Here is a 14,869-nt window from a genome sequence, read left to right as displayed (position 1 = left end):
AATTGTAAATGACTAAATGTGTACCAATAGAATAGTTAAATGAATAGCAGCCCATAGAAGATTGTTTAATAATGAAATGTGGTACCTTTGAAAAATATTTAATATCATGGATATATGTTCACAAGATAATTTTTATTTTGATTTTTAATCCTCACCCAAGGGTATGTTTTGTTTTTGTTCATTTGTTTTTTAATTGATTTGGAGAGAGAGAAGAAGGAGGAGAGAGAGAAAAACATTGGTTGCCTTCCATATGTGCGCCAGCTGGGGGTCAAACACCAAGTGGTGGCTCCGGGACAGCGCTCCCACCAACTGGGCAGCCCTGCCAGGGCTCGCCACGTAATCTTTTTTATTTTTATTTTTTAATCTTCACCCGAGGACGTTTGTCCATTTTTTGTTCAGATAGAGTGGGAGGGAGAGAGAGGAAGAGAGAGAGAGAGAAACATCAACGTGAACGGGACACATCGAGAGGCTGCCACCCACATAACCCAACCAGGGCTGGGGACAAACTGCAACTGAGGTACATGTCCTTAGCGGGAACCGAACCCGGGTCTCTCTGAACTGCAGGCTGACGCTCTAACCGCTGAGCCAAACCGGCCAGGGATCACAATATAATCTTAACAGAAAAACACAACATTCTTTTTTTTTTTTTCTTCCATTTTTTGTTCAGGTAGAGTAGGAGGGAGAGAGAGGAAGGGAGAGAGAGAGAGAAACATCGATGTGAAGGGACACATCGAGTGGCTGCCACCCGCACAACTGACCAGGGCCGGGGACAAACTGCAACCGAGGTACGTGCCCTTAGCGGGAACCGAACCCGGGTCTCTCAGGACCGCAGGCCGACGCTCTAACCGCTGAGCCAAACCGGCCAGGGCGCATATAACATTCTTTATTGGCGTGTTCTCCTTTTTCCTTCCTACCTATAACGCATGCTCACTGTATACTTTTTACCAAGTCAAATGGAATCCCCCCTACCCCATGATCCAATTTATATAGCCAGTATTAACAATTTGGTGAGTTTCTTTCACCCCATACTTCATGTTTATATAAACATATATACAGGTATACACATATAGACAATATGATCTTAATTTTATAAATCTTTTTTTTCGGTATGCTTTTAAAAGTACTGGATGAAATGAATCCAGGTTACTTCTGTGAAACTAGATAAGGAAATATTTATTTTCCTCAATTTTTTTTTTTGTATTTTCTAGATTTTCTATATAGAACATTAGAAATACGAATTAAAAATATTGAGTGAACCCAAACCTTGAGTTAACCAGGTGCTTTGAATATGAGAAGGATGCAGAAATAAATGTCTAGAAAATGGCAGCTATCACATTTAAACAAAAACTGACTGATAATAACTATCATCAGACATAGCCACCAAGGTCAGCTTTCTTTCTTGTAAGTACCCGGATACTTACATCTCTGATTCTTTGGGCGCTTGTTCCTCTAAAAGTGTGCCACAGAGGGGCCAGGGTGAGCCTTGGAATAAACGTACACCCCCATGTCAACCAAAACTAAGTATCTTAATTTTTTTTATATAGTAAAAGAAACAAAAATGGAAGAGGATGACTTCAGGTCATATTCCCACCCCCTTAAGATATAGTTATGTTTTTCACAAGTCAGTGGTTCTCAACCTTGGCTGTGCATTAGAATTATCCAGAACCTTTTAAAACTGTGTTTCGCCCTGGCCAGTTTGGCTCAGCGGTTAGAGCGTCAGCCTGCGGTCTAGAGAGATCCGGGTTCGGTTCCCGCTAAGGGCCCGTACCTTGGTTGCAGTTTGTCCCCGGCGGGTGGCCGTGTGGGTGGCAGCCACTTGATGTGTCCCTTTCATGTCAATGTTTCTCTCTCTCTCTCTTCCTCTCTCTCCCTCCCACTCTATCTGAACCAAAAAATGGAAAAATGTCCTCAGGTGAGGATAAAAAATAAATAAATAAATAAATAAAACTGTGTTTCCCTGGACCCCATCTGCAATGGATTCTGAATTAATTTAGCTAGAGTGGGACCTGGGAATATAGTAAAAGTTCCTCTGGTAATTTTAAGGTGTACAAAAGGTTGAGAACCTCTGTCCTAGGCCAAGAGAGTTGAGCATACTGGAAAAAGTAACAATAATAACATATTAGGCAACTTGGTATTCTTGAGGTTTTGTAAGTATTTCCTTTAATATTTAATTTATTTTTTAATTTAAGCAAATCAGTCATGCATTGAGAAAATAATTATACATTTCTGTTTACAATACTGTTGTTGTTTTTTTTTTCCCAAAGAAAAACTGTAACCACACTTTATAATTATTTGCTATTTGGGGATATTACATCCTTTCTGGAAACTTGGTGAAAAGTAATTTGGGAGGAAAATTTTTGGGAGGCATTTTCAGTTTGGTATGCGAAATCCTTTTCAAGATATTAGTGATATAAATAGCAACAGCTTGATTCTACTTTTGGCCTGGAGGCCATAGTCCAGACTCATCCATCAATTATGCTAAATTGGAAATACTTAAGGACATTGAGTGATTAAGGTGCAAGGGAGGCTAGAGGGCATGGAGTCCAATTCTAGTAATTCATGGTTAATTCATCCCCAAGGAGGTATTGTACTCTGCTAATACCTAACATAATTTCCACAGTTAAATTCATGTGGGGGGACATTCAGTCATGGTTCTCCGAAGGTCTTCTCACTCCCATGTGCCGTCATCAGTATGTGGAAACACCTAGGGAGAAAACGAGTACTACTCATGGATTACTGCTTTTATTTATTTTTAAATCCTCACCTGAGGATATTTCTCCATTTATCCTCAGATAGAGTGTGAGGGAGGGAGGGAGGGAGAGAGAGAGAGACAGAGACAGAGACAGAGACATTGATGTGAGAGAGACACAGCAATTGGTTGCCTCCTGCACAACTTCAGCCAGGGCTGGGGACCAAAACGCAACCGAGGTACGTGCCCTTGACCAGAACTGAACCCCCAAGTGTTTGGTCTGCGGGCTGATGTTCTAACTGTTGATTCAAACTAGTCAGGGCCTGGATTACTCCTTTTAAATAGCAATTAAGAAACCAAAGTCTGTGTGAAATAGATTTTGTAACAACTTTGTGTTTAAAAATTTTCTTTAATATTTTCCCATTGAAGCTTTTTCCTTTATAGTAGTCTTTCTGTTGTCACTTATATTACTTGTTTCCATTTTTATTGCACACTTCAATTTGATTCCTTGGTTATATATTACAGAATTTTTTCTCCAATTAATTATTTAAAGTTGGGTAGTAATTGGTAGAACTTAATCTTCATATACGTACTTGCTTTTCTAAGGAAAGCAGCAGTGATTGTCTTAATCCTGTTTTTGAAGTTCTTTCTCAACATCATAAGAATGAATGCATCTGTTAAAGAAATAACTGAAAGACATGGTAAAGAATTAAAGAATTCATACTTTGTTTAAAGTGCATAACTTACAAATGTTTTTTGCACACAGACATGGTTGCTTATACATCTTCCCCTTGTCCTACCCTCCACTTCAGGGTTTATCTTTTTCATTTTATATATTGACATCTCCCTTGCAATTATTAAGCGTTTCTGAGCCAGTAGTCTCAATGGTTTCAAAGTAAGGAATTCATTTATTAATTCAATCATTCATTCAAGAATAGGGATTGATATTTGACACAGCAGTAAATGATAAGGTATGATCTTATATAGCTAACATTCTAGTAGAGGAAACAGAAAATGAATATAATGAGTAAATTATATAGTGTGTAAAGAAGGCAGTATGGAAAAAATAGATCAGGGTGTGAGGGGAGTATTAACACAGCAGGTTTTGTTGCCCAATTCTTGCCTATTTCCAGGGAAGTCTGTAACCATGATTGCCCCTCGGTCAGCCCCTGGGGGTGTGACCCTTGGAATGTTCTTCCTGTTACTCATGGATGATGATGTTTCATGAGCTTGATCAGTGAGGCATGCTGTTCCAGTCTGTCAAGATTGTTTAGCAGGTTCATGATATATGCCTGTTGTATCTATGCTGGAGTCTGGTGCTTCAGTTACCATGGTTGGCCACCCAACAGGAACGTGTCTACATGACTAGTGCCCCCATGCCAGCCTTGGACCCTAAACTCTGTTGGTCTTTCCTGCAGAGAGACACTTCGCATGGGTCCCTGCAGCTGAGAGAACTTGTGTCCTGTGTAGCTCCAGCAAAGGAAGAACTTGGAACCCATGCCTCATCTCTCTGGTCTTAACTGAGGCATTTATTTTTTATGCTATTTTCACTCTTCATTCTGTGCTGTGATAAATCTTAGTTGTGAGTGGCTTCAGTCTTTCTGGTGAATCATCAAACTTAAAAGTGGTCTTGGGACCCCTGAAATATGGGGTAAAGGGAACTGGGAGGGTAGGAGTTAAGAGGAGTGTAATTTTGGCAAAGACTTTAAGGAGGTGAGGGAGTAAGCTATTTGGATATCCAGGAGAAGAGAATTCCAGGCAGAAGGAATGGCCTGTGCAAAGACCCAGAGGTAGGAACATGCCTGGCAGACTCAAGGAAGTGGAAGGTGCCAGTGTGGATCAGGAGGAGTACAGACAGAGCGGTCAGTGAGCTCAGGGATGCAGTGGGCACATCATCAGAGGGCATTCCGCAGGGTCGACGGTGGTGTCTGTTAGCATATGCTTCCTTGACAAAATGCTAAATACCCATTTTCCCTCCAAGGAGGCGAACTGCTTCTCACACTGTCTCAGCTCACTGGTTTCTGTTTTTGGCAGTCTTCACATATTCTTCTTAATCTCATTGTTCTTTCCTCAGTCTTTGAAAAATAAAATCTCACTTCAGTCTTATTTTCTTCTGTGATGCCAAACATAACCCCAATAACTCAGAGTTGAGCTCTGATGTGTCATACAAAGGAAGAGGAAAACCAGTTCTTTTCTCCCAGTTTACCCTGTGCCCTGGAACTAGGTGTGTGACCCCAGGAAGCCTCAGCGTGGAGGTGATGTCTGAGCTGTCTTCGGGGTGAGTGTCAATGGTTGAATTCTGGGGTTCAGGGGGCTATACTGTTCAGCTCTCTCTCATCCCCTTCTTAAAAACTTGGTTCTGGTTTTTCCTCCACAGAGGAGCCCTCTTGTGTACCTTCGTCTGACTTAGGAGCCTAATACTTCCACGGCAGCCAGAACCAATGCTGTTTCAAACACTTAAACTAAAAAGTGGTCCTTAACTTTCCCTCACTGGGCTGCAGGTTCTTCTGCTGCCCCATATTTCATGCCTCTGCATATAGAGTACTTAATCCATGCATGTTGAGTAAATGTGTGAGTGAATGAATAATTGTAAGTGATTTCCAGGCAGGATAAGAAACTGGGAAGAAGAGATAAAAATCAGGACAAGAAATGCCTATGGAGTGAGCTTGGACAATATGTTTTAGGAACTGGAGTTTGATTTATTTCCATTTAGGAAAAGGGCCCTTGGGTAGGCAGGAAGGAACCAGGTCCAAATGCTAATGGCCCGGCTCTCTCACTTGCTCCCTGTTGAGCTGACTATGCTCATTCTTAAGTCATAAGGACTCTTTGTATATTATTCAGTTAATTGGTTTTGGTGAATCACTCTCATTAAGCCTCTAGTCCTAATGGAGAAAATGTGTCTTTTCGCCTTTGGAGATCGTGTCCTCATTTTATCTCTTTAATATCATCTTAAATTTGACATTTTCTCTGTAATGACTATTAAGGTACTGCGCATAAATCTCTTGGTGTTTCAAACAGGCGCAGGTTATGTTTTTCTTTTCAACTCAGAAGCCAGTAGGAATTTTGGATTCAGTCTGGTGCTTGAACAGTGAAAAGGAGGCTTTTTTCTTTACTACTTGTTTCCCCTGAGTTCAGCGCCCTTTTGTCCCTTTACCAGGAGGCTGTGCGTCACGTTTGAATGCTGTGAAGATTAAACTGGAGCCTGTTCCACTCTGCTTTCCAGACTGTGGGATGACATGGTCCTTTCTCTTTGTAAGCTCCTGTCCCCACTGCTGTCTCAGCCTTCAGTCTCCTTTCTGCTGCACAGGGAGGTTGGGCTGGTGCTCTGGGAGAGGAATTGTTAAACCACTTCACTGGTATTGTTTTGTAATAGTATAAGTAAAAATTTAAAATGTAATCCTTGCTGTCATACAGTTGCATTATATTTACTTAGCAGATTTTGCGACTTATGTATTCTGTAACCAAAACCCCCAAGGTAAATATTCTTATGAAAAAGAAGGGCAAGTCGTATCAATTTCCAAAAGTAAAAGGAATCTTAATATTTATTTATTGTTATGGTTGATGTAACAATTTGAAATATTTCTTACTGGCAGCTGTGGGATTAAACTGAAAATCTTGTTGAATACTGGGGCTAGAGAGCTGGCTGGAACTTCGAGTGGATATCCCACAGGGTGCTTAGCCACTCCCGGTCTCTATTCTCCTTTCTCTACCTCTCTCCCTTCATTCCTTCTTCTCTCTCTTCTTCCCCTACCCATCTTTTCTTCCTTCCCTTCTTCCTCACCGCTTTTCCATTCATCTGGGATCTGCATATTGAACCCCTTACTCATCACTGGCTGAGCTTGAAGCAGTATTGGCTATCAAGACGCTTACTCTTGTGGAGAGAGGAGACAAATACACAGACAAGTAAACACACGCTGGCAGATACCATGTGCTGTTAGAGCAGTCAGCAGGGAAGAGAAGACCATCTGACTGGGGTGAGGGCAGATGAAGAGGGGGCATTTGAGCTAGACTTTGAAAGATGGATTAGGATGTTGACAGATACAAATGAAAAAAAGAACTTTTCCGAGAGAAGAAGGAAATATTATAGCAGGAAAGTGGGTTGGTCTTAGTGACCAGTGACCCATTTATGTGCCGGTATAGAGCCGAGGTCAGCATCCTTTTCCTGTGAAGTGCCGGGTAGTAAATAATTTGTCTTTGCAGGTCATGTGGCCCCTGATGCAACTATCAACTCTGCTGTAACTGCAAAAGCAGCCATAGGCAATACATAAATAAATAACATGGCAGTTGCAGATAAAACTTTATTTTCAAAAATAGGCAGCGGGGCCCAGAGAATGTAGCTCAGTGGTTGAGCGTCGACCCACACACCAAGAGGCTGCTGGTTCGATTCCCCATCAGGGCACATGACCAGGTTGTGCGCCCAATCCCCAGTGAGGGGGCATGCAGGAGGCAGCCAATCAATGTTCTCTCTCATTGGTGTTTCTATCTCTTTCCCTCTCCCTTCCTCTCTCTAAAATCAATAAAGGAAAAAAAAAGGCAGTGGGTCGTAGTTGGCCAGCAGGTTATCGATTGCCAATCCTTGATAAAAAAGTATGATTGCATAAGGCTGGAAAGGGAGATGGTGTCTAGATCTTAAATTTGGAACGCAAGGCTAAAGAGTGGGGAATTAATTGATATTCTCTTAGTGAAACCATGATTATGTCTCTACTAAAGGTTTTAAATATGTCGATGGTTAAGTTTGGAACTCAATGTTTTCTGTTTACATCTTAGGATAGTTTTACAGCTAGCTCTAAAGTAAGATTTCTGTGACGGAATATCTTGTATGACAATGGGGGTGAAGAGTGCACTGACTCTGAGTGCCCCCAGGAAAGCCTGATTTGGGTCATAGCCAGCAATTTGGCATCTTTTTGGGGTTCTCACCATAAAATCTCTACTGTAACGGATCAAAAATTCAGATCATAGAAAATAGGAGAGAATGAATGGGCAGGACCTTTGGCGACTTGAACTCAAAATGTAGGCATTCTCCCTGTTCAGAAAATAATAGTGTGAACTGACTCCAAATTATAATAGATCCACATTTTTGATACTTATTTTTTAAAACCACTTTATTGCCCTGGCTGGTTTTGCTCAGCGGTTAGAGCGTCGGCCTGTGGACCAGAGAGACCTGGGTTTGGTTCTCACTAAGGGCACGTACCTCGGTTGCAGTTTGTCCCCAGCTCAGCTTGGGGTCATGTGGGTGGCGACCAGCTGATGTGTCTCTCTTACATCGATGTTTCTCTCTTTCTTCCTCCTGCTCTATCTGATGATAAATGCAAAAATGTCCTCCGGTGAGGCTTAAAAAAAAACAAAAAATACTTTATTGACATATGATTGACATGTAGAAAGCTTTACATATATAATTTATGTAACTTGATGAGTTAGGGGATAAGTACACAAATGTGAAACCATCACCACTATCAAGGCCACAGACATATCCATCACCTCCCAAAGTTTCCTCCTGTCCCTATTATTATTATTTATTTTGTGGTAAGAACAATTAGGTAAGATTTATGCTCTTAGGAAAATTTTAATAGATAATACAGTATTATTAGCAATCCGCACTATGCTAGTAGATCTCCAGTACTGTACTTACTCATCTTGCGTAACGGAGACTGCATACCCTCTGATCATTGTCTTCCCTTTCCCCCCTCACCCAGCCCTTGGCAGTCACCATTCTACTTTCTGCTTCTACCAGGTGCCTGTTTGAGACTGCATATAAGTGGGATCATATATTATTTGTCTTTCTGTGTCTGGCATATTTCACTAAGCATAATGTCCTCCAAGTATATCCATGTTGTTGCAAATGTCAGGATTTGCTTCTTTTTAAGGCTGAATAATATCCCATTGTATGTATATACCACATTTCTTTTATCCATTCATCCACTGATGGACATTTAGTTTCCATATCTTGGCTATTGTGAATAATGCTGCAATGAACATGGGAGTACAAACATCTCTCTTTGAGATAGATACTTATTATAGAAATCACTACACATTTTTATTCTGAGTTAATTACATAATTTCATAGAGAATATATTAGGTACTATAGAAAATTCTTATGTCTGTGTTTCAATATTGTTTCTTAAAAACCTCTTTTATGGTAGTATCAGATAATTCTGCAGTACTGCAGCATTATTTTTTACTATGTTGCTTCCTTAGCATAAACTTCCTCAAATTAAAACTGTGTCTTATTGATGTTTATATCCCCTAATATCTAGCAAGTGCAGATCTGGCTAAATGTAGGCAGTCAGGAAACATTTGTTGGGTGAATTAATGTAGGTGAACATTTCTAATTGTTTCCAATCAACTATTTTATTCCACTATATTTTTGCACTCTTCATTTTTTCCAGTTCTCATTAGAATGTATAGTTTTTTAAAATTTATTTATTGTTCAAATATTTTAGATTAAAAAAATTTGATGTTATTTGTTGTTTTTTTTTCCTCACCCGAGGACATTTTTTTCCTTTTTTTTTTTTGCATAGATAGAGTGGGAGGGAGAGAGAGGAAGAGAGAGAGAGAGAAACATCGACGTGAAAGGGACACATCGAGTGGCTGCCACCCGCGCGACCAACCAGGGCCGGGGACAAACTGCAACCGAGGTACATGCCCTTAGCGGGAACCGAACCCGGGTCTCTCCAGACCGCAGGCCGATGCTCTAACCGCTGAGCCAAACCGGCCAGGGCTGATGTTATTTGTTTATAAAGCTTTTATACCCAGTATATTATTAGCAATATATTTCTAGAGAGGAAAAACATTTGTTGTATATAAAATGAAATTATTATAGATGATTAAAACACAATGCAAAAGACGGCTAGTTTTCATAGCGAAATCTAAAAATAAGGTAGTTTCTCCATGGGCACAGTTGAAACCTATGTAATGGCATCTACATAATAAGATGATGTCAAATTCTCTTGAAAAGAAGTTGGATTGTAATTTATCAGCCCACCCCACTTCAAACTTTAGATGTTATCCAAATAAATAGTTAGCAATATTTTTAGCCCTTTCTGCACTTTGAGCTACCTATCTGGATCCTATGGCAAAACCATGATATAGTGTTGGTTCTGATAGGCTTTTTCAAGGACATTTCTTCATATCCATTTATTATTACCTTTTGAATTTTGGTAATTCTCACCACTTAATAGCACTTCTAATTATGTGCTAAATATTTAAATCTTTCCTTGCAGCTTCAGGACCTTGCTCACTGATTTGTATTTTATTTTTACTTATTTCTCTCAACATTTAGATTATATGTTTTCTAAGAGTTGAGTTGAAATCATTTGATATTGAGCCATTTTAAAACCATTGGTGACATTTTGAAAAGAAGATTATATGGGTAAGCCATAATGATTATAATTAAGTGACAGAGAAAATAATGTGTGCAGAGAGAGCTGAAAATACAATGGAGAAGATTAGGTAGGTTATGGAGACAAAAGCACCTGCGGTTGAAAATTGTACATTTAATCATAGAATCTGCCCGGTCTAAATGCCGAAGTATTTTTGTCAGATGCGAGAACTAGAGGGGGTGACTGGTATGGGTCTATATCACATCTGTCCGTCAGCCTTGTTTGCTGGTCAGACTCTTGACCCCACAGAAGTCTGAAGCATTTTATTTTAAGTCATGGGCAGGTAATTCTTTAGAACTTTTCCTTTTATTTGGAGGGAAAAGAGTAGTGTGTGCCCCTTTAATTGTTTTGACTAGGCTTTCAGCTGAGTTTTTTGTTCTTGTTTTGTTTTTAATGCTGTATTTGCTACTGCTTGGGCTGGGGCCACCCAGACCAGGCTGAGGAATGCGGGTGAGGGACCCGGAGGGCCAGCGAAGGAGCACTTCTTTGTCAGCACTGGCTGGGAGGCTGGGGGGAGATAAGCAAGCTAGTAGATAATGGTGAAAACTAAATTCCTAAGGCGTTTCAGTGAGAAATGTGTAGATAAAATGACTGGGACTTGAAATCAGATGAAACCATCTGTTAATCCTGCTGACGTCCTTCTTAACTGTCCAATTTTATCTTCAGTTCCTTGCCATAAATCGGAGGAAATGTCTTGCAGGTTTGTATTAGAATTAACCTGGATAGTTTCGTTGTTGTAATGTTGTGTAAAGTGTCTAGCGCTGGACCTGGGCATGTGTGTGTGTGTGTTTGTGTGTGGTGTCTCACACAAATATCAATAGTTTGTCCAGTTTGAGCTAGAGAGGATGCTCCTGGTTAGGCCTCATTGTGTCCTAAGTCTGTGTGGCAATCAGGGTACCAAGAGAGGGGATTTCCTTGGAGGGGAAGACTGATTTCAGTAGCCAAGATTTGACCTTTGCAATCCATTTGTTCATCAAATTTATAGTAACATTCTTATTACATGTGAAAAAAAAAAAAAATCATCCATTCTGGATTAGAAAACGTTTAGAAAACATTTTATAAATCAAACCCAGCCTCAGAATGTCAGGTTTTAGTGAGTCTCATTTTGGCAACCGTACTTTTACAAGGATGAAACAGATGGAATATGCAGAGTTAAAAGAAAAAAAAAGAATTCAGCTTTAAGATTTTACTACACTTTGGAATTTGCCCACAAATCAAAGTCTCTGAGAATTTCTGAAATTAATCTTTGTAGCAAATGTATTAATAAAAATTCCTTATTGCGTTCCAGTCCTGCATATGCTGTTGAAGGAGCCATTGTAAATACATTTAGTTTGAATAAGACCCATTATCAAACTCTAAAAGCGAATCCTAATTCCCTTACCTTTTATGTTCTCTTCATATCATATGTGCAGTCTTCATCTCATATATATCATATTTTGGGTAGATAACATTGTTTCCTTCCTTTGCCCTCTCTTAATAAGAGAATAGCCTAGTAAATATCCTGTGTTTACAGTTGTACCCTGTATCATTCAAGCTCTGGCTTTGGAAGCAGGCAACAGAATCTAAGTCTGACTACAAGAAATGAAGGAACGATCGGGAGGGATAATGATAAAGCTCACAGATGAGCAGATGGGGAGGCACAACGAGCTTGTGGAAGGAGATGGGCCAGAGAAACGCTGGAAAACCCAGTGGGTAGGAGCTCAGAGACTTTCTAGGATGGTTCAGCACCAGCAACCATTAGCCTCTGTGTATCTTTTTTGTTCTTTGTGTATATGTGTTTGAGTTTTTTCATTTTCTATTAGCCTCTGTGTATCTTTATTCACATTTTGAGGTCCTGACAAAATCTATCTGGCCCACATTAGTTAAATGCTTTATGCCAGTGGCTCAATAAATTTTGTATAGGGAATTAAGGGGAGATGGCTGGGGGAACTATTTTTGAATTGAGCAGCAACTACTTATCCTCTAAACATAAATCGTTTTCTGTACTAAGTGGACCTTACTCAAGCACATTTGGTTTAGGAGCTCATCATGTCATAGACATTACAACTTTTTATTTTTTTACCCAAGAGTTATATTTCCCATTGGAGTTTGAAGCCAAGGTTTAGCATCAGCATGCATATGTGGGAACACTCCCCCCACCCCCATTAATTGCTGTTATTATATAAGAATTTAAGTTCTCAGTGACGATTATGGCCATACATTCCTTGAATTGATCTTAGTAGTGTGACCCCAAGACTCGCTGTAACATGGTATAAGGATGGCTTTAAGTCCTTCACAGCCTTTTGATATCTGTGTGACTTAGTTCACATCAGCTGTCTGAGTTCCCATTTCTTCATCATATTTCTTCATCAGTTCCCATATTTACAAAGGTGTGCTAAGGTTTTTCTGTATAATATATTCCTTGGCACCAGGAACATTTATTTATTCCCAGCCCTTTTCATAGTTTTACTTTAAATGGTTACAAACATGATTTTACTTATTTTAGTGAAGTCATAGTAATGAACTGAATGGCTGATATGATGAGAAAATACTTAAATAATGTGAGAAATAGAATTAAGGCCAAGGCTTAATCTTTTAGTACCTGATGCTTCTGAATTAATCTATTAAAAGTAGTGATAGTGCCCTGGCTGGTTTGGCTCAGCGGTTAGAGCGTTGGCCTGCAGTCCAAAGGACCTGGGTTCGGTTCCTACTAAGGGCACATGCCTCGGTTGTGGTTTGTCCCCGGCCCTGGTTGGTCGTGTGGGTGGCAGCCACTCGATGTGTCCCTTTCACGTCAATGTTTCTCTCTCTCTCTCTCCCTCCTACTCTATCTGAACAGAAAATGGAAAAATGCCTCGAGCGAGGATAAAAAAAAATAGTAATAAAGTAGTGATAGTAATGGTACTCAAATAATTTAACCTCCCACAAGGCTGTCTATTGTTAAAATTGCTGAGGAAGCAGAGGTGTGGATAAACTTCAGTTATCTATATATTGCCTTGTAATCTATTCTCCATATTTACATGTGAATATATACAACATTATTGTCCTGGGAATTAACTTTTTTTTTTCAAACGAACTCATTTTAAGGTATGACTGTCCAGGATATAATCCTCCCCTTTCTTTCCTTTTCTCAGTTAATTCTTCGCACACTCTAAAACTGGGACTAGATTTGCTTTTAAGACATAATCAGGCAATTGTAGTGCAATGGTTTACGAGCACAGGCTTTGCAGAGAGACAGTCCGTGTTTGAGTCCTTTTCCTCCATCTACTGTGTGTTGGCCATGGCTGATTTACAAACCTCTCTAACCTGCACTTACCAAATATATAAGAGGAAGAAAACAATAGCATCTCTCTAATGAGGGTTTTTTGAGGAATAAATGGAATGATGCACTTAAAAAATTGACAGAATGCTGGCTCTTCAACCCGCAACACATTTTAGTTCTCATTGTGGTTATAATTGCAAGAAGAAATACACTGCAAATATGTTTGTGTCTGAATCTATAGACTCATATTTGGATAGCATTTAACCTCATTTTAGATTCCTGAAAGGGATAGAGTGCCTGTTTAATTTGCAGGATGGTTCCTTACTAAGACTGAGCAATTGTTACTGTGGTTCTGTTTGTATTTACGATGTTTTTGTTATGTTCTAAAAGCAATGTAAAGTCTAGTTTATTTTAACAAAAGTTAAAGTAGATAATGCATAACAACGATTTGGTGGTGATGCTACTGGGATTCAAATAGTGTTGAATGGGATTTTTTTTTTTTTTTTTTTTTACCTGATGTGTTGTTCTTACTAAAATATTTTGAGTACAAATGTTTTATGCAAATGGATAGCACTGTAATCAGTCTTTGTGAGGCATTCCTTATTGACATACTCTAATGCTTGTGAAGTGGCCTACAACTGTGAAGTGATCATTTTTATTATTAATAATATTAAATAACAACCAAACACTATGCTGAGCACATTATTTGCATCATTTCATTTTTTATTTACTTTGTAGCCACTATGCTCTCAACTTTACAGATGAGCAAATGGACTCAGAGAAGTGTGTGACTTAACAAGGTCACACATCTAGGGAATTCAGAGGTGGGCCTTGGGGGGCTCCAAGCCCCTTGTCAAGGGAAGAGAGGCCTTTGCCAGAGGCGCTGTGATGCAGGCTTCACAAGGGCATTTCCATGGGGATGTGAGTTCTTCATTAAAGTTAGATATTGTCACTGGCGAATCCATGAACACGTTGTCAAGATTTGTACTTGAGGAGTAAGGCTGGAGGTTTAAGTATAAAGAAGCTATAATTTCTCGTTTTCCTTAATCTATTATGCTACTGTGTTTTCTCACATATTTAATGGGTGATACTTTTTGATTATATAGGGAAAGGCTTTTGTTTGATATTTTTTATATACGGCCCTGAAAAACACCCCATGCTTTCCGGACAGCAGAACCAAGTAAAGCAGCTAGGCATGGACTACTGGGTTCGGTTAGGTGCCATTGTACTCTAAGAACTTTGAATTCTGATTTAATGTTAAATCGATATGATTTGATAGCATTAGAATTATCGAGACAGGGTAAAAGTGTATTTTCCTAAAGAGAGAACCTCTGTCTTTCCATTATTTACTGTTTGCCTTTCTTCTCTTAATTAGCAGAAAAAACAAAGTAAAAATACCATGGCTTATTAATAATGAATTCACACTTACTCAGTTTTAGGAAGAATAATGGACTTGTTGGAATGTTTTCACACCTCTCTATTGGCCGGTCCATGCCTATCTATTTCCTAAATTTATCAGCAGTTTTGTACTGTGACTCACACGCCTGAAAGGCATTTTAA

At 39.5% G+C, this 14,869-nt stretch overlaps 1 protein-coding gene across 1 annotated transcript in view; it reads left to right on the top strand.

The window, feature by feature from the left end:
• The window catches only part of FAM171B (family with sequence similarity 171 member B), a 68,782-nt gene that overhangs the window by 29,390 nt on the left and 24,523 nt on the right, over positions 1–14,869 (top strand). The window lies entirely within an intron of this gene.

This window comes from Molossus molossus, unplaced genomic scaffold, assembly GCF_014108415.1.
Source record: "Molossus molossus isolate mMolMol1 unplaced genomic scaffold, mMolMol1.p scaffold_m16_p_11, whole genome shotgun sequence".
NCBI classification, from domain to species: Eukaryota; Metazoa; Chordata; class Mammalia; order Chiroptera; family Molossidae; genus Molossus; species Molossus molossus.
Note: the sequence above shows the minus strand (reverse complement) of the source record. Positions and strands in the feature narration are given on the sequence as shown.